This window comes from Mastigoproctus giganteus, chromosome 2 (genome assembly GCF_048544385.1).
Source record: "Mastigoproctus giganteus isolate SK-2022 chromosome 2, ASM4854438v1, whole genome shotgun sequence".
NCBI classification, from domain to species: domain Eukaryota; kingdom Metazoa; phylum Arthropoda; class Arachnida; order Uropygi; family Thelyphonidae; genus Mastigoproctus; species Mastigoproctus giganteus.
In genome coordinates this window covers 13,615,898-13,633,002 of record NC_143576.1, presented here as the reverse complement: position 1 = coordinate 13,633,002, position 17,105 = coordinate 13,615,898, and the positions used below count along the sequence as shown (strand labels likewise).

The 17,105-nt window shown below is 38.6% G+C and overlaps 1 pseudogene; it reads left to right on the top strand.

Annotated features, from left to right (window-relative positions):
• The first annotated feature begins 14,795 nt into the window (after positions 1 to 14,795).
• LOC150089171 (inhibitory POU protein pseudogene) overlaps positions 14,796 to 17,105 on the top strand; it is a 163,190-nt pseudogene continuing 160,880 nt past the window's right edge.

Sequence of the window (17,105 nt, the reverse complement as noted above, 5' to 3'; positions counted from 1 at the left end):
CTATTTCCCTGGGTGCTAATTAAACTCTCCCAAGAAGTCATTTTTTGTTTGTGAATCTCATTATAATAATTCCGTCTTGCTTGTTTGTATCTACTTTGTAAAACCGTCAATTCAAGTACCGTACGCGATGGATTTCTTTTCGCCCTCTGGAATTCACGTCTAGTCCTTCTAATAAGCTGTTTTAAATCAGTTAATATTGAAGACCACCAAGGAACGTGATATGGTTTGCGCTTTCTAAATTTCATCGAGGCTTCACAAGCCTGTATAATAGTGTTCTGTATAAATTCAACTTGATTATCCAAAGGAAGAGATTCCATAATACCCATCTGCTCAGGAGTAAACATTTCTTTTATTACCTTGTCAAAGACCTGCCACTTTGCAGACATAGTGTGAAAATGAGGCACATCAAAAGGATCCGATCTAGAACAAGAAACGATATCTGTCATAGTAAACTTGATAACGTTATGGTCATTTATTACCCAATCAGTTTTAATCTGCCAATCCGAGATCCTTTGGGCCAAAGACAGTGTTGACCAAAGGGTGTCATGTATGTAAACATGTATAGTATCTTATGTAGGACGGCACCTGAACGTCAATTCATCTCCGCCTTTGTACACTGTGATGATTACAGAAAGCATTGTAAAAGGCCAGAAATGTGTGTAACGTTATGTTCGTGCATTGTGTGTGTTGTTGTGTTGTTTAGTTGTTTCTGGCCGTTTTGTCACCAGGCAGGCGATCACCTGGAAAGCCTGCTCAGTGTCCGTCTACACCACAGGGAGGTAGGCCACAACTACACATGTATCGCGACCTCCCTGGTTTACCAGCTCTTACTGCCCTAATATCAGAGCAAAAAAAAATAAATAAATAAAATAAAAAAAAAATAATAATAATAATAAAAAAAAAAAATATATATATATATATATACCTCTCTAAGAAAATAATAAAAACTAGATAATAAAATCCTGTCCATCGGGCAGCCCAAACCCAGGGAACCAGCAAAAATTAATAAATAAATAAATACAAATTGAAAGTAAATAAATAAAATATAAAATTGAAGATAAAGAAAAAAAATATATATATATATATCTGATCCCGCACTGGCCAAAAGCCAGTACCAGCAGGGGTCTCCACTAGGAAGGCTAGGAGGTATTCCGTAGTTGAATGTGAAGACGTCTCCGGCGATCAAAAGCATGACGAGCAAATTCTTGCAGGGACTGGAAGTTTTCTGTGGTGCTCAGGAAGTCCGGCTCATTTCCGGGGACAGTGATACTGGTGGAGAGAAGAAGGTTCTGTCGAAGATCTTGGTATTGATGGCAGTGGTATAAAATATATTCCCAGTCTTCTGGGTCACCACAAGAACAGAGACGTGATTCAGCAAGGTTGAAAGTTGCAAGTTTGGCATTAAGGGAGCCATGACCAGAGAGTAAGTAGAGAGTGTACAGACCAGGATGAAACCATTTCTGAGTGGACTCTAACGTGGCAAAGGTGACGTTAGGAATGAACTTTAAAGTAACAAGACCCTTAGAGGTAACGGACCATCTGTCTTGCCAGCTCTGCATCAAAATATTCCAACAGCGTCTTTTCTCTGCCTTGGGATCCACAGTGACATCGATGGTAATGCCAAGAAAGTTGACAGGGACAGAGTGCCTAATGTAGAAGCACAGGCCTCGATACATAAGAAAGAGATCGAGGGGCAGACAGCCGTTAAGGACCTGCAAAGCAGGAGTACACAGTCCTACAAGCCCTACACATTGCTAAAAGCATTTTTCGTTGAATGCTGTGAAGTTTTCGTACTGAAACCTTCTTAACATGCCAGAACCAGGCGGCCGCGCCATAGGAACAAATTGGTAGAAACACAGCTTTGTAATATAACCGTAGAGAACGAGAATTAAGACCCCAAGATTGTTTAGAGCGACGCAGGAGTGAGAAGGTAAGTTTTTTGACTTTCTCTGAGAGATCTTCCAAGTGTTTAGTAAATGTAAGTTTACTATCAATGATCAGACCAAGAAATTTTAGAGAAGAAACCATGGAAAGTGATTTGTTTTGAAGTTTTACAACAGTTGGCCGTGAAATATTAAGCGAACCCTTAATATTTCACGGCCAACTGTTGAGCAAAGTTGGCCGTGAAATATTTTCGATGAGGATATGGATAACTTATTTGTGGTGGACCATTGAGAGAGATCTGACATGACTAAGTTGGCAGTGCTTTCAAGGGAGGCACGGGAATTGCCCTGGATCAGCAGGGTGAGATCGTCTGCATAGGCCAATTTGGAAGTATAAGGAATAGTTTTAAGGAGCCATTCGTCAAGAACGATGTTCCAGACAAGTGGTCCAAGAACAGAGCCTTGGGGACAGCCCCTAGTGACAGAGCGGGAGATGGAGTTAGATCCAGAAATAACAGAAACTGTACGGTTTTCAAAATAACTTCTTAAAAGGTTATAGAGAGGAAGAGGACAATCGGCAGCACGTAAGCGAGCAAACAAACTAGACCACCATAACAGATCAAACGGCGTTTGACCAAAGGGTGTCAATAATAATGATAATAATACAATTCGAAACATTGCAATATTGCCCTTCACGACCACCAGGGGCCTCATAACACAGTTGGTAAAATCGCCATCCTCTCAACGCCGGGAGGAAAATACCTCAACGTTCAGAGAAGATTCAACGTTATCGAGTCTTATAATAAATTCCACCAAAGATATGAAAGAATTTCGTCATTTTATCCCGTGCTTATTTCCTTGATATCTCAGTTTTTATGGTTGTAACTATCTTTAGAAGTTAAGTTTGGAACTTAACAATAAAGCCATAACTTTATTTTATCGATTTCAGAAGTTCACTAATATGGGATCAGGTGACTATGAAACTAATCCTGATATACCCGAATTTGCTATATATGAAACAACAATGTTTCAAAGAAAAAAAAAAAGAAAAATATCACAAACACTGTGAAAATGTTCATTTTCTGAAGATGTTTGCGATATTATGCCTACTATTATACTAATAGGATGAAATGAATCTCGAGGACGAAAACAATCATAAATTTCTCACAAAGGTTTTCATTCTTTCTTTAAATAATCCTTGAAACATGGGATCAAAAGCATAAAATAACCATGTATTTTTGGCATGCTACTCTCTTGGAGTTGACTGTTATTTTCGTTGATGCAGGGTACATGATTATATCACTAAAAATAAAGAGGCCATTGCCTTTATCCAGTTCTATTTTTAATGAGACTTATAGCACACGGTTTCGATATGTCACGCCCGCCTCACCAAAAAAATCTTTATATATTTATTATGTCAGTCTTACTCAAAAGGTGGCATGCAGACAGAAGATGACAGAGCCTGTTACTATTAGCCATATGGTGCAAGGAGGAGAGAGACTATTGCTGAACCAGCCAAAAGAAAATAAATAAATACATAATATAAAATTTAAAAAAAAACCAAAAAAAAAAAAAAAAAACCTATCTGAATTCCCCTTTACGCATGTCCAGCTGACCTTTGAATTTTCCCAAGGTGTCAGCCTCAGTTACCCGTGGAAGCAACTTATTCTAGTAATCAACAACTCGCTGGCTAAAACAAAACTTACAGCAATCTTGTGCCGCCGTGGCCTAGTGGTCAGGCGCGAGAGTACATGTGTATACGTGCCTTGAGTGACCGGGGTTCAAGCCCGTGACTGCTGAATACGGTGCTGTTTCTTCTAATCTGTCTATCTTGTGAACTCCTCTGACCGTTTGGTTGTCCCGGAGTATAAACAGAAAATTTATTTATTATTTGTCCAGAACTCTTCCTCTGTAATTTAAATTTTTGGCCTAGTTGAGAAACCATTTATAAAATTGAAAATTCACCGTCAATCATTTTGCTTTCTCCTCTCAGAGCTTTATACACCTCAATGAAGTCTCCTATAAGGTGGACTAGAGAGCTACCAAGCTCTCTAGTCCACCTTCACGTCTGACTGTATCGTAACACTCAAATCCCTTTCTTCCTCTACGGTTTTTAATTCAAGTGTATAAGTTATTTTGGGGTTTCTATTTTCCAAGTGTAAGACCTTGCATTTACCTCGCATTAAAACGTAGTTCCCACTTTTCTGACCATCCCTGAAGACTATTTAAGTCATCATGAATAAGCAGTGTTTGGCGTTGATCCTTAACTACCAACCTTGACATCATCTGTAAATTTTGATATCGAAGTCATTTAAGAAAATCGAAAGTAGCAGAAGTCCTAGTACCAATCTTTGGGGCCTCCACGTCTTACATTAACCCAATCCGAAGAGAAACCATTACTTATAACCCTCTGCTGCCTGGCCTGCACCTTGTGATCCATCTTAGAAAGTTACTCGTGATTCCAAGCTTACACAGTAACCTCTCATGAAGAACTGAGTCAAAGGCTTTGCTGAAATCCAAGAAATCCAAGTAAATAATATCGAGATTATTTTCTACAGCCATCTCATGAGTAAATCAGTGAAAACAGCTAACCAGTTGGGTTAAAAATAAATTCCCCTTTACAGAATCATGCTGTTTTCTTAGATCCTGTACTATATTTTTAATCATTACGTCCAAGCTAGTAGTATAGAAATGTGGATTTTAAGGAAAACGTACAATTCTGTAAACCCGAAAACTCAAAACCCCTTTAAAACATCCATATTTTTCCTTAAAATCGTCATTTTCCCAAAATAAATTACAAAAATCGAAAAAATTAAATTATTTATATTTTTAATAAAATACAGATCGACTTGTAGTGGGGGGAAATGCTACATACAAATAAATAACATTCCTTATATTAGAATTTTTTTACGTAATAATGAAGAGGCACAATAAAACAATTGTCAGGGGAGAGGGTTAATACAGTTAAATATTGTCATTATGTGATTTGTGATGACACCATAAATTCTTTACAGGAACGCTCACTGCAAATTTAGCCTTCGCGGTTAGCACAGTTGATATAATCGCCGTTCTCTCCAGCCCTGGTGGAAAAGGCCCGAGTTTCGAATCCCGTCAATGACGAGGAATTTTTATTGGCGTTTTTTACAACGTGGCTGTGTTAGTTGGTCTCAAGCGATGGTGGCATGGTTTTTCTCCAGAAACTCGGTTTTTCGTTCAAAAAGCAGGCAAACTGACAGAGAACACACGCAATTTACAGACAACATATATACGGCGCAATATGGTTTAAGTCGCTGATGACCCTAAAAAGCAACAACTGTTAATTAATTTCAGTGTGCAAGCTCAAATATTTAGTGATGATGATGATTTGTTGTTTTTTCCTTAGGCCATGATGCGCCAAGTCTCAGAATATTTAGTATCACAATGACATATTTACTAAATACAGTAGATGACGTATTAAACTCAGGGTTCACTCCATATACCATAAGAATCTCAGATAGAAATATCAAATATAAATATACTTCAAATAAAAATAAAAAATAATTTTATTCCCATTAGAAAAGACTACTGTTATTTATTTAAGTAGCCTTCTCTAATGAGGAAGCGTTACTTATTTGAAGTATAATGAGGGCAACTGGTTGTGAAGGATTTAACAGTATCAGATGTTACAATAATAACGCCAATGTACAAACTTCGGTTTGTCTATATTATCTTTAGGATCAAACAGTTGGTACTGGATCCATTCCTATTTCTAATCTTCATAAATGATATTTAAAAGAACATCGGGATGATGTCGGTGTTTTCTGATTATTTTAACATTAGCATTAGTAGACGCATGAATATCTTTATTGCAGGCAGTGATTGGTTATATGATTGCCTTATGCAATAATACCCACAACAGCGACAATGCTAGGGGTTCCTCCGCATATGATGCAAGAAAGAAAGCTTATACAGCATCAGCAAAAAAAAAAAAAAAAACTTCCCATTTCACCCATCCATTCGCTCCAAAAGTTTTCCAGTTCTTCCTTGGATTTATTTAAGCTATCAACTTCCACAAGAACCGGTGGAAGTTTGTTCCAGCAATCAACCAACCGCTGGTTAAAGGCAAATTTCCGCACAATTATTCTACAACTGTCTTTCCTCCATTTTAATTTATGCCCCCTCAGGTTACATCTCAGCAAGAGGAAGAATCCCATGAGCACTGATCCTGCTCAAACCATTCAAGGCACCCCTCTGTTCCCTTCACCAATCTTGTTATCCTTCTCTGTATTTGGTCTAGCAACGAGTACAGAGAAGGGCATTTGAAGGTGGCAAGGGTGGTTAACCATTTGAGCCAGGACATGCTGCTTCCTAATGATTAAATGATTTGGATTCATTGCATATATGGTCTTGAAAATAGCAACTAAAGTTTAATGCTTCTGTTCTTAAATTGATTAGTTATAAATTCCTCTGACTTTGTTGGTTGTGCAGGAGTATTAACAGAACATTTTTTAATAAAGTTGTTCTTGGAGTCACCTATAACCTACGAGGAGAGAAGTTAAAAGTGGTTCAACACAAAAGAAGACTTAGGCATTACAATTCAATTTGACATGTAATTTTCCATGCAGCATAAACCAGCGGCTAGGAAAAAATATTACATAAAATATTACATTAGGGTCACCTAGAATGATAATTCAACTACCCATATGTATTATGACAGTAAATTGCGTGTGTTCTCTGGTCGATTTGATCGGCGGCAAGGAAGGCACATCACGTCCTGTCCATGATTTATGGACTTTTGGTAGTAGGGAAAAGGACATCATTATTTCTCTATACAAGACAATGCTTAGCCTCGCATTTGGAACACTGTATTCGGGTTTGGAGCCAACAGATAAAAATTACATAGAACTTCTGGAGAGGATTCAAAGAAGGGCGACAATATCAGTGATGAGTGCGAAGCATTGGACACATGAAGAACGAGTTAGAGGGTGGGGACTGCAAGGTCTGACAACTAGATATCTGAGGGGATATCTTACTGAGGTGTATAAAAAGTGTTGAAAAACAGTGTACAGACGAAAAGTTTTGAGCTCATGGGAACGGATAAGAATTTTGGGAAATTTTAGTCTTTTTTTTTTTTTGATTAATTAACATATTAAATTGTGTTTGACAAATCGTTTAATAGTCTTAGTCACGATTTAGCTTATTTTTAAATTTAGCTACAGATTTTGTACGTTACGACTTATATTAATAGAGCTTTTGTATCGGTGTTTTGACGCGAATATCATAGCATGTAAACAGCCGTGCAGTGGAATTGCTCGAAGGTGCTAGTCACGTAATTTGGCATATATCTTTTTGTTTTTAGCTAAGAAATTTGACTTTTAGTTAGGATATAGCTAACTTAAAATTCTGCGAACGTTACGGTACAGCGTAACGTATAACGTTTACTTGATAGTGTAAGGTACAACGTAAACTTGATAGTACAATACATATCACTGTATTTAGGAATCTATAAGCTTATTGTAGTATTGTCAATTAATAAATTAAATTAATTTTCATTGTTAATCGATTAAATTTCATTTAAACAGAAATCGCGCCCCAACTAGAATAGCAAAGCAACATGCACAAAGTAGCTGGAGTACGGTGGCTTGAGGAAGAACCGAAGAGGGCGACTCTATGAATCATGGCCTAACAAAATGTGAAAATTGTATAATGCTTGCGGACTTGCAGAAACAGGTCATAATACAGCCAAGGTGGAAATATTTGTGTGTTAACTGCAGAGACTGTGAAGAAATCAGGCGCAAACTCAGCGTTATGAGAGCACAGTGGATGCTCTCATAACTTGAGTGTACCATGGATGCCTGGAAGGAATTAAAATGGGGAAGGGGGCATCAAGCTCTCACAGCTGCCCATCTCAACGCCAGAGCTATCAGTTGTACGTAAGGCAACACAGCGGCAGTCCCCAAGGTAGAATGCGCTGGTCTCACTGGAGGTGGGTATTGTTGGTGACTCTATTGTCAGGGAAAAGAGAAATATATTTTGCAAGAAGGATAGTCTGCGCGGTAGCACAGTGATGTCGTCACCGTCCTCCCAACACCGGGTGGAAAAGGCCTGGGTTCGAATCCCGTCGATAAAGCGAGGAACTTTAATGGGCTTTTTTCACTCCGTGGCTGAGTGTCGGTCTCAGGCGTAGATAGCAAGGTTCTCCCCCCCCCCCCCAGAAACGGTTTTTTTTTACCAGCAAAACAGGCAAATCGACCAGAGAACACAGGCAATTTTTACAGACAAAATAAATATATGGATAGATGTAATTATTTACGGGCGACCCTAGTATCATAATATGGGTGTTTTTTGTTCAAGAAGGATAGATGAATTACGACGAGGGTATGTCTGCCAGGGGCAAAAGCAGATGACTTTGTAGAGCAGATATAATCTTTTATGGGCACAAAAGGTGATACTGTTGTATACGTTGACACTAATGATATTAAGAGTAGGAGATCTGAGGACATACTTAAAAAGTATAGTCAACGTTGGAAAAAAGTCGCGAGTTAGGATTGAATTTGAAAGTGTCTGCAATTCTGCATAGGCATGACAGGAGGGAGTACCACGTTGAGAGCCTTGTCAATCAATTCGGCCCTGGAGAGGAGGCGCAAGGCTCACGAGGTAGAATTTTTCTCGGTGTGATCTGTGTTTGTTAACAGGGGAGACTGTTTTTACAGGAATAGGATGCACTTAAATAAACGACTGCATATTTGCTGATACTACTGAAGCACGGACTCTCCACATTTTAAGTGGCAATTGGACGGGCCATACATCTCAAGTGTGACCACAGACTCAGACCGTAACTCGGACAAACTGGAAGATGGGCCACCGTTCCCCATGAGCGACATTTCTTAGACCGAATAGAATACACTGAACAGGTACTCCTAAGAAGACTCGTCACAGCTTTGCTGTTCAAGGCCATCTTGGCTCTCAGAACCATGCTCCCTTGCATGATCCTTTCTTCCCGTTTCCTCCTAGCGGGGGAGCTGACGGTCTCTTTGTCTCCTCCCCGCTGATCCCTCCTTCCCTCTGGTGGGACATGGGCCTTCTCTACTGACCCCATATTTCTGTCTGTTTTCCCCCAGCCTTCAGTCTCCCCCTGCTCTCTCTTAAAAATTTTTATGACTAACGTTCAAACCAACCTCTTGTAATCGTACCCCACACTCAAAAATTTAATTAACACAATTTTTAATTACCTCGGATAACCCTATTTTTTCTCCCACTCCCCCCTTTTTTTTTTAGGTCTTAGCCACTGAAATCTCAGGAAATTATGTGGCAGGACCTACCAGAGTAAATAACTATAATACTGGCGTACCTGGTCTGCCTCTACGGGGAAGAGTGTGGAAAACGTTGGGTCCCATTAGGGGCCTAGCGGCTAAATGACGAGAGGAACAACGGTACACTACACACATACAAAATCCATCCACTTTTAAACCTCTGGCATTCACAGTGTTCTGCTTCACACCCACAATGTATACTACGCGGAGATGGGGGAAACCTCTAGTGCCGTTTGACCTTAACACTCTACACTATCGAAGCAGTGATAGGTGGGTTGGAAAACTGCTAGCTTGGGGATAAGACTATCTAGATCAATGCTTCTCAAAATGGGCTATATCGCCCCCAGGGGGCGTTTGAATTATCCATGGAGGCGTTAGGCATGAAAGGGGGCGACAGGGGGCGGACGGAGCACCATCAATGATTGGTCGTTACAAGGGTTTTATGGCTTATTTAAAAAATTCTGTGCCAAATATTATTACTGTTCATTGTGTCATTCACCGTCAGCATTTAGTTGCGAAAAAACTTGGTGATCAACTGCACAATTCTCTACAAACTGTTATTACTGCTATAAACAAAATTAAAGCACATTCGTTGAATGATCGTATATTTCGAAAGCTTTGTGATCAAAACAGTGAAGATTTTGAACGATTACTACTTCACTCCGAGGTTCGGTGGCTGTCGAAAGGCAACTGTCTCAACAGATTTTATGAACTCTTTGATACTGTTGTCGAGTTCTTTGAAGATAGGAACAACGAACTTAGTAATGACCTCAAGAAAATGAAAACTGATATTGCTTATCTTGCAGATTTATTTACTAGGTTCAACTCAATGAACTTACATTTACAAGGACAAGATGTAACTCTTATTAAGGAGAAAACTCAAATTTCAGCATTTATTTCAAAATTAAAACTGTATCAATGAATTGTATCAATTTCCAAATCTGTTGGAATAGAGAAAAAAGAAAAAATAGCTGATGAAACTCTACTAACTTTTTGTAATCATCTAGAAATGTTGCGCAGAGATATGCAGAAAAGGTTCGAAGATCTCCTTAATTTGAAAATTCCAGATTGGGTTATAAATCCTTTTTAAAATAATGACGATGGTGAACGTTTTGTAGAAGAAGAATTGATTGAGTTACAAAATGAAGCTGAATTGAAGCCAAAATTTCAAAATTCATATCAGGAATTTTGGTTACAAAAGAAAATCCCTGACCATTATCCTGCATTGTGGGGAATTGTAAAAAAATTACTTATTTCTTTTCCAACATCATATCTAGTCGAAACCGGTTTCAGTGCTGTATCTCAATTGCCGACAAAACAAAGAAATTGTCTGGATGTTGTTAAACGTGGCGATTTACGATTTCTACATACAGATATTAAACCTAATATTAAGCTAATAAATCTCCACCAATCTCATCCATTGCATTAACTATTAAAATATAATTAACTATTTCCATTAATATCATGACTTATTTATGTAATTAATTTTAATTTTTATGACTTAATTCAAGTGACTATAACTGACTTTATTTATGTAGTTGTAATTTTTTACGAAGAAGGAATAAAGTGCAGTAAATAGTTTTCTTTATAATTCACACACATACATGCAGGGCTGCATTTAAGTTTTTGGAGGCAAACAGACAAATATTCATTTCAGTTATTTAGCTTCACTTTATATTTGTGGGCTAAAAAATTGCCCTGGCGAGGGCTTTTTTTTTAGGGGGGCGGTGATCCAAAAAAGTTTGAGAAGCACTGATCTAGATTAACTAGGGCCCCAGGCAAAGGTGAAAGTAATTCTTGTGCTGCTTCTATTGGAACATGGAGCAGCCTGGAAAGCAAGGTGTCTGGGATTTAAAGCCCTGCTGTGGGTCATCATGGAACAAGTAAATACATCGACTATGTTAGGTTAACTAAGAGTAAGAACACGTGCATGTATACTTGCATGTACTCTAATGTTAGGAGCATTGTGAATAAGTTTGATGAATTTGAAGTACTGATTAAGTCATGAAATGCAGACATTGTAGGCATAGAGAAGATATGGTGTCACTCAGACATAAGCGATGCTGAATTTGAATGTGGCGAGTACAATGCATACAGGAAGGACGGACAGAACATGAAGGATGGGGGGGAGTTATTCTCTTAGTTAAGAAGAATATTAAATCTAAGGCAGTGTCCAGTTGACTTTGTTATCAGTGCAATGCCGAGTCAGTTTGATGTGATATAGCCACTGTGAAAAAAAAAATGAGAGTAAGAGTGTGTTATAGGCCTAATGACTGTGATGAGTACACAAAACGGCTATACAGAGAAAGAGAGTGGCAAGCAAATCAGAATGCGTCATAATGGGAGATTTTAACTTTCCAGACGTTGAGTGGGATTTGTGGACTGGTCACTTACACACTACCAAGAATTTTGTGTATTTATTGTATGAGAGTTTTCTACAGAAGCATGTAAGGGAGGTAACAAGAGGACGGATTACTCTTGATCTGGTTATCAGCAGTGATTCTACGTGCATCAAGAATCTGCAGGTAAAAGACCCATTGAGTGACAGTAATTACAGTGTAATAATGGTAATAATGTGGAATTTAATTAAAGACAACTACTGGAAAGGGTAAAGGGCATTTTGCTTTCATAAGGTGACTACAATGGTATCAGACAGTTTTTAAATTCTATGCAGTGGGACCAACTGATGATGTTACTAACAGCAAATTCTAAATGGGAAGAAATCATAGAAGCTACTACGCTTTTCATACCAATTCAGAAATACTGTTCAAGGCTTAGACCTAAATGGAGGTCAGATGAACTATTGAGACAAGTGGCAGAGAATCAAAGTGCATAGGATGCATATAACTTATCAGGTGGTTCAGAAGCATATGATAGATATCAATTAGTCTGTAATAAATTTAAAAAGGAAGCTAGGCAAGCTAAGGCAGATTATGAGAAGCCTCAGGCAAAGAATGCAAATATTTCTATGCTTAGATTAACAGTAGAAGGAAGGGATTGAAACGCATTGGGCCACTTGATGTCAATAGGTTAACTCTTGATGACTCTTCTCAGGTTGCTGACAAATTGAATAGGTTTTTCGCATCTACATGAGAAATATTTAGGGGAAGGGATGCCAGAAGTTTATCAAACACTGGCGGGAGCTAAATGACTTTGTGGTGACTGAAAGGAAAGTGAAGGAGAAAATTGTTGGTGGATGGAATCTATCCAATTTTAAGGGAGGCAGCAAAGGAGGTAAACAAACCCAATGCAGTGACCCTTAGCCATAATTATGAGAGCATCCTTGGATTCAGGAGAGATCCCTATGGACTGCTCTTTGTATGGGATATGCGAATGTATCCCCAATTCCCAAAGGGGGATCAAAAGGTGACATGAATAATTACAGACCTGTTAGCTTAACTTTTATTTCAATGAAAATATTGGTGACACTGATTAAAAAAGTAATACAGGATCATCCAGACAGGAAGTCATATCATGGATTTTTTGAAGGGGCGGTCTTGTCTGACCAATCTGATTGGGCACTATGATGCAGTGACCAAGAAATTGGATGCAAAAATTATTTTTGATGTTATATACTTGGATTTTAAGCAGGCTTTTGATACTGTTGCACATAAAAGATTGCTGTACAAACTAGAGCAATGTGGTATTAAGGGCAAGTTACTGCTATGGATAAAGGAATGGTTGTGTGGGAGAAGACAGTGAGTAGTTTTCAGTGAGCACTGCTCTTCGTGGACTAATGTTATTAGTGGGATATCCCATGGTTCAGTGCTGGGTCCATTTTTGATTTCTGTATTGATTAATAATATTGATGAGGGTATATCAGGAGTAATGTCTAAGTTCGAAGATAATACAAAGGTTGGCAGGGTGGTTAATGACAGTAAACAGCGTGAACTATGCAACACGATCTAGTAAAATTAGGTCGATGGGCTGAGAAATGGCATTTGAAGTTTAACAAATGAAAGGTACTGCATATGGGTACCAGTAATCCCAGAATAACACACCAGCTGTGTGGTACTAATCGCAGGGAAGTGGAAAAGGAAAAAGACCTGTGGATAATTGCGCAGTCAGATATGAAATTCTCTGAGCATTGCAGACGAACTGCCAGGCCAGCGTATGTGGTTTTGTCAATGATATACAAAATTTTGTTTGTAGGAATAAGGTGATTATCCCCTTGTACAAGGCAACGGTTAAACCGCATATTGAGCACTATATACAGGTCTGGAGGCTTCACTTTAGGATGTAGAACTGTTGCAACGAGTACAGAGAAGGGAACAAAATGGTCATCCTACCTAGAAAGGCTTCAATTCTGCAAACTGCAGAATCTAGAGACTAGGCACCTGCTGGGAGATCTGATTGAGCCGTTTGAGGATTTTTTTGCTGGATTTTGTATAATAAATGTTGATCGAATTATTCCTCTTTCTGAGAATACACACATACATGAGGGGCATAAATTTAAGTTGAGGAAGGATGGTTGCAGGATGGATGTGCAGAAGTTTGCCTTCAGCCAGTGGGTGGTTGATTGTTGGAACAAACTTCGATCTGTTGTTGTGAAAGCGAGTGGTTCTAATAAATTCAAGGAAGAACTAGAAAAATTCTTGGAGGGTAGAGATGGGTGAACTGTGTAGTTTTTTTTTGTTAATAATGGTATACAAGCTTCCTTTCTTGCATTATTTGCCATTACTAAGGTGCTACACAGGTTCAGTAAAATGTATGAGGGAAGTTTGTTCTCCCTCGTAGGTGAGACAAGAATCAGGATCACAAATATGAAATTTTAGGTAATAACAGAATATTGGATCTCATGAAATTCGCCTGTGGGTAGAGAACTGTCGAGGACTAGAAGGACTTGCCTCCCAAAGTGACACAGACAGTGAAATTAAAAGCGGTACTGGATGGAATGGGAAATGAAACGAGTATCCTGTTTGTCATTTTTAATTATTATTATTTTTATTTCTTTATTTTTTTGTTCAAGAAAAGTTCCGCTTGCTTGCATTATTTGCCCAACTTACTAATACCATGCTGAGTATAACAAATATTTTGTATCCATTCGGAAGTACGATTGATAAGCATCAAACATAATGATTGCAAAACAGGAAAATGTCCATTAGGTTTAAATTTAATAACCATACTTATCTCCATACGACGATCTTCTCACGATAACAGGATCAATTAATAATACACTCACGAAATTGAAAACTACCTCAACCAGTTCGGATTAAAAATAAACCCAGAAAAATCTGAATTTATGATATTTTCTTTAAAGAAAACGCCTTCTTATATTCAGCCCATTCTGTGTAATTCTCAAATTCCCATCGTCAATAAGCATACTGATCTCGGGGTTGTGTTTAATCCTAAGCTCTGCTTCAGTTACCACATACACAAGCTCCTCACCCTGGCAGCTCGTCTCCGATGGATTGCCAAACAGCATCTACATTATATCAATGAAGACACAACTACTAGAAAATATATAAAAACCACTGCATACTCTCCGCTTTTATATGCTGCAGAGGTATGGGCATCAGCTGCCACTAGCACAATCAGGCCACTTTTTTCTGCTGAGTTTTGGCTCTTAAAATGGGCCATAAACAAACATAAACTTCCTCTACAGCTAAGGACAACTGAAATGGCCAGCTTGATTCAAATTCACAGGCTCCCCACGCTAATTAGGGTGAAGCGTCTTACCACGACTATCAAAATGATGGTTGGCGAGATTTCGGCACCATCATTCTGGGACCTGTGCTCATGGAGAGTCCCTCAGCCTTCCCTCAGAGCGACTCCAACTCTATGCCCACATCTCAGCCGTCTCCACCTATCCGATAGGTCCCCGCCTTTTCAGCTACTTTCATGTGCCCAGTTCTTGAATTGTACTTCCCTGTCCCTGATCCTTTTACTTGAAGGCTCTTCTTAATGCTGCAAGCCATCAATACCACCTGATGTGAAGACGGCATACTAACTTTTCAGTATGACAGTTAGTAATGATGGACTAACTACTTCTGTTCAGTGCAAAGAACGTTGCCTATTTATACTACCATATGTATATGAAATTATTTGTTTCCGCCAATATCTTCTTTATATAAATAACTGTATGATATTTGGAGTTTTGAGTTGTACTTCCACATATGCATTTCCTATGTTTTATATTATATTATTACTGTTAACCCCTGGCCTGGTGGCCACGAAGGGCAATGTATCGAATTGTATTATCATTAATGTAATAAAGATTTCTTATTTATAATCAATTTGAAATTGTTCACATTTTTTCTGTTTATTTTGAATCAACTAATAACAGACCAACAGTCTTTTAGAATTTTTAATCCTGGTGGGCAGTTTACGATACTAAATGAGTCATCATTAAACACCTGCGTAACAGCTTCGCGCTAATTTCTAACAAATCCGCTTAGTTTTTGGACCAAGTCTCGCAGTGCTCCGATAAAAATATTCTTTAATATGTTATTTATTTCTTTAATATGTTACTGAGGGCGTCTCCATCCTATATACTTTAAACTGCAATCATTATAAAAATGTTTGGGTAGATTCATAATTCAAAGTTACTGATTAGGTTGGTTGTTGTAGGGGTTAGGCGCTTCAGAAACTTAGACTATATTGTAATATAGTCTAAGTTTCTGTAACCTGCGTGTGTGTTCTATGGTCGATTTCCTATTTGCTGGACGAAAAATATGAGTATCCGGGAGCAAAAACATGCCGACCTTGCCTGAGAACGACTAACTCAGCCACGTTTGAAAAAGATTAATAAATTTTTCCTCGTGTTATTGATGAGATTCGAACTCAGATCTTTTTTCACCCGGTACGGGGAAGACGGTGATTATACTAACTGTGTCACCCACGAGGGCGCTACTGGTTGACTAGTTCATAGGTAGGGCACAGTAGGCACCGTCCCAACTCTTTCACACTGCATTGGGAAAGGATTGAGTTTGATTCCCTTTGACGATTAAAAGTTAGAAATACTTCCGGTCAGGGAAGGAGGAACCTTTTTGCTTTTTTTTCATGCTGTTGAATTATTATTTGCTGTCAGGAGGACGATTTTTATTTAGAGGTGATATAAAAAGATATATGAAGAAAATGACCACCCTGTTCGAATTACAAAGAGATCAAGTTGTTGGTGCACGTTTAGCAGGGCATTGTGACTAAAACTGTTCATTTGTATAATGTATCCAGAGAAACTGTATTGAAAATGATGTCAGCATTCACCAAGTATGGAAAAACAAAATCAGGTGGACGAATTGTGGCTGAAAATCAAAGCTGACTGAAAGAGACCGACAGACACTGAAAACAATTGTAGTCCAAAAGCATAAAACTACTGCCTAACAAAAGTAACTGCAGAGCGTAATGTGAGTCTCAGCAATCCAATTTGTAGCAAAACAGTTCGGTGAGAACTTCATGAAGCTGAAATTTATGGTAGAGCCGCTATTGCCAAGCCAGTCGTTACTGGTAATGCTAGAAAAATGATGTAGTGGTGTAAGGAGCACTAAACTAGACATTTGATGATTAGAAACATAATATATATTATATTTTCAGAAGAATCATCATTCATACTTTTTCCAACGTCAGTAGGAGAGTTAACGTTTGGTGGATGTCAAAGGAAGCACATCATCCTGACCTTGTGCTATCCGACAGACATGGGGGGGGGGCACAAACGGAAGCCGTACATGGCATTCTTTAGGTTCTATTATCACCCTGAATGGGAGAATTACTTCCACTGATTAACTTGATACTGAGTGACTAGGTTCATCCCATAGTGCAAACGTTGTTTCCCACAAACGATGCCATGTATCATTTCAATACACACAGCCAGATGTGTCCACTGTTTGTCTGAGGAGCATTAAGCTAAGGCTAAGCATCTCCCATGGCCTTCACAATAACCGGACGTAAACGTTATTGAGCCGCTGTGGGCATATTTGGAGAGGAGCGGAGA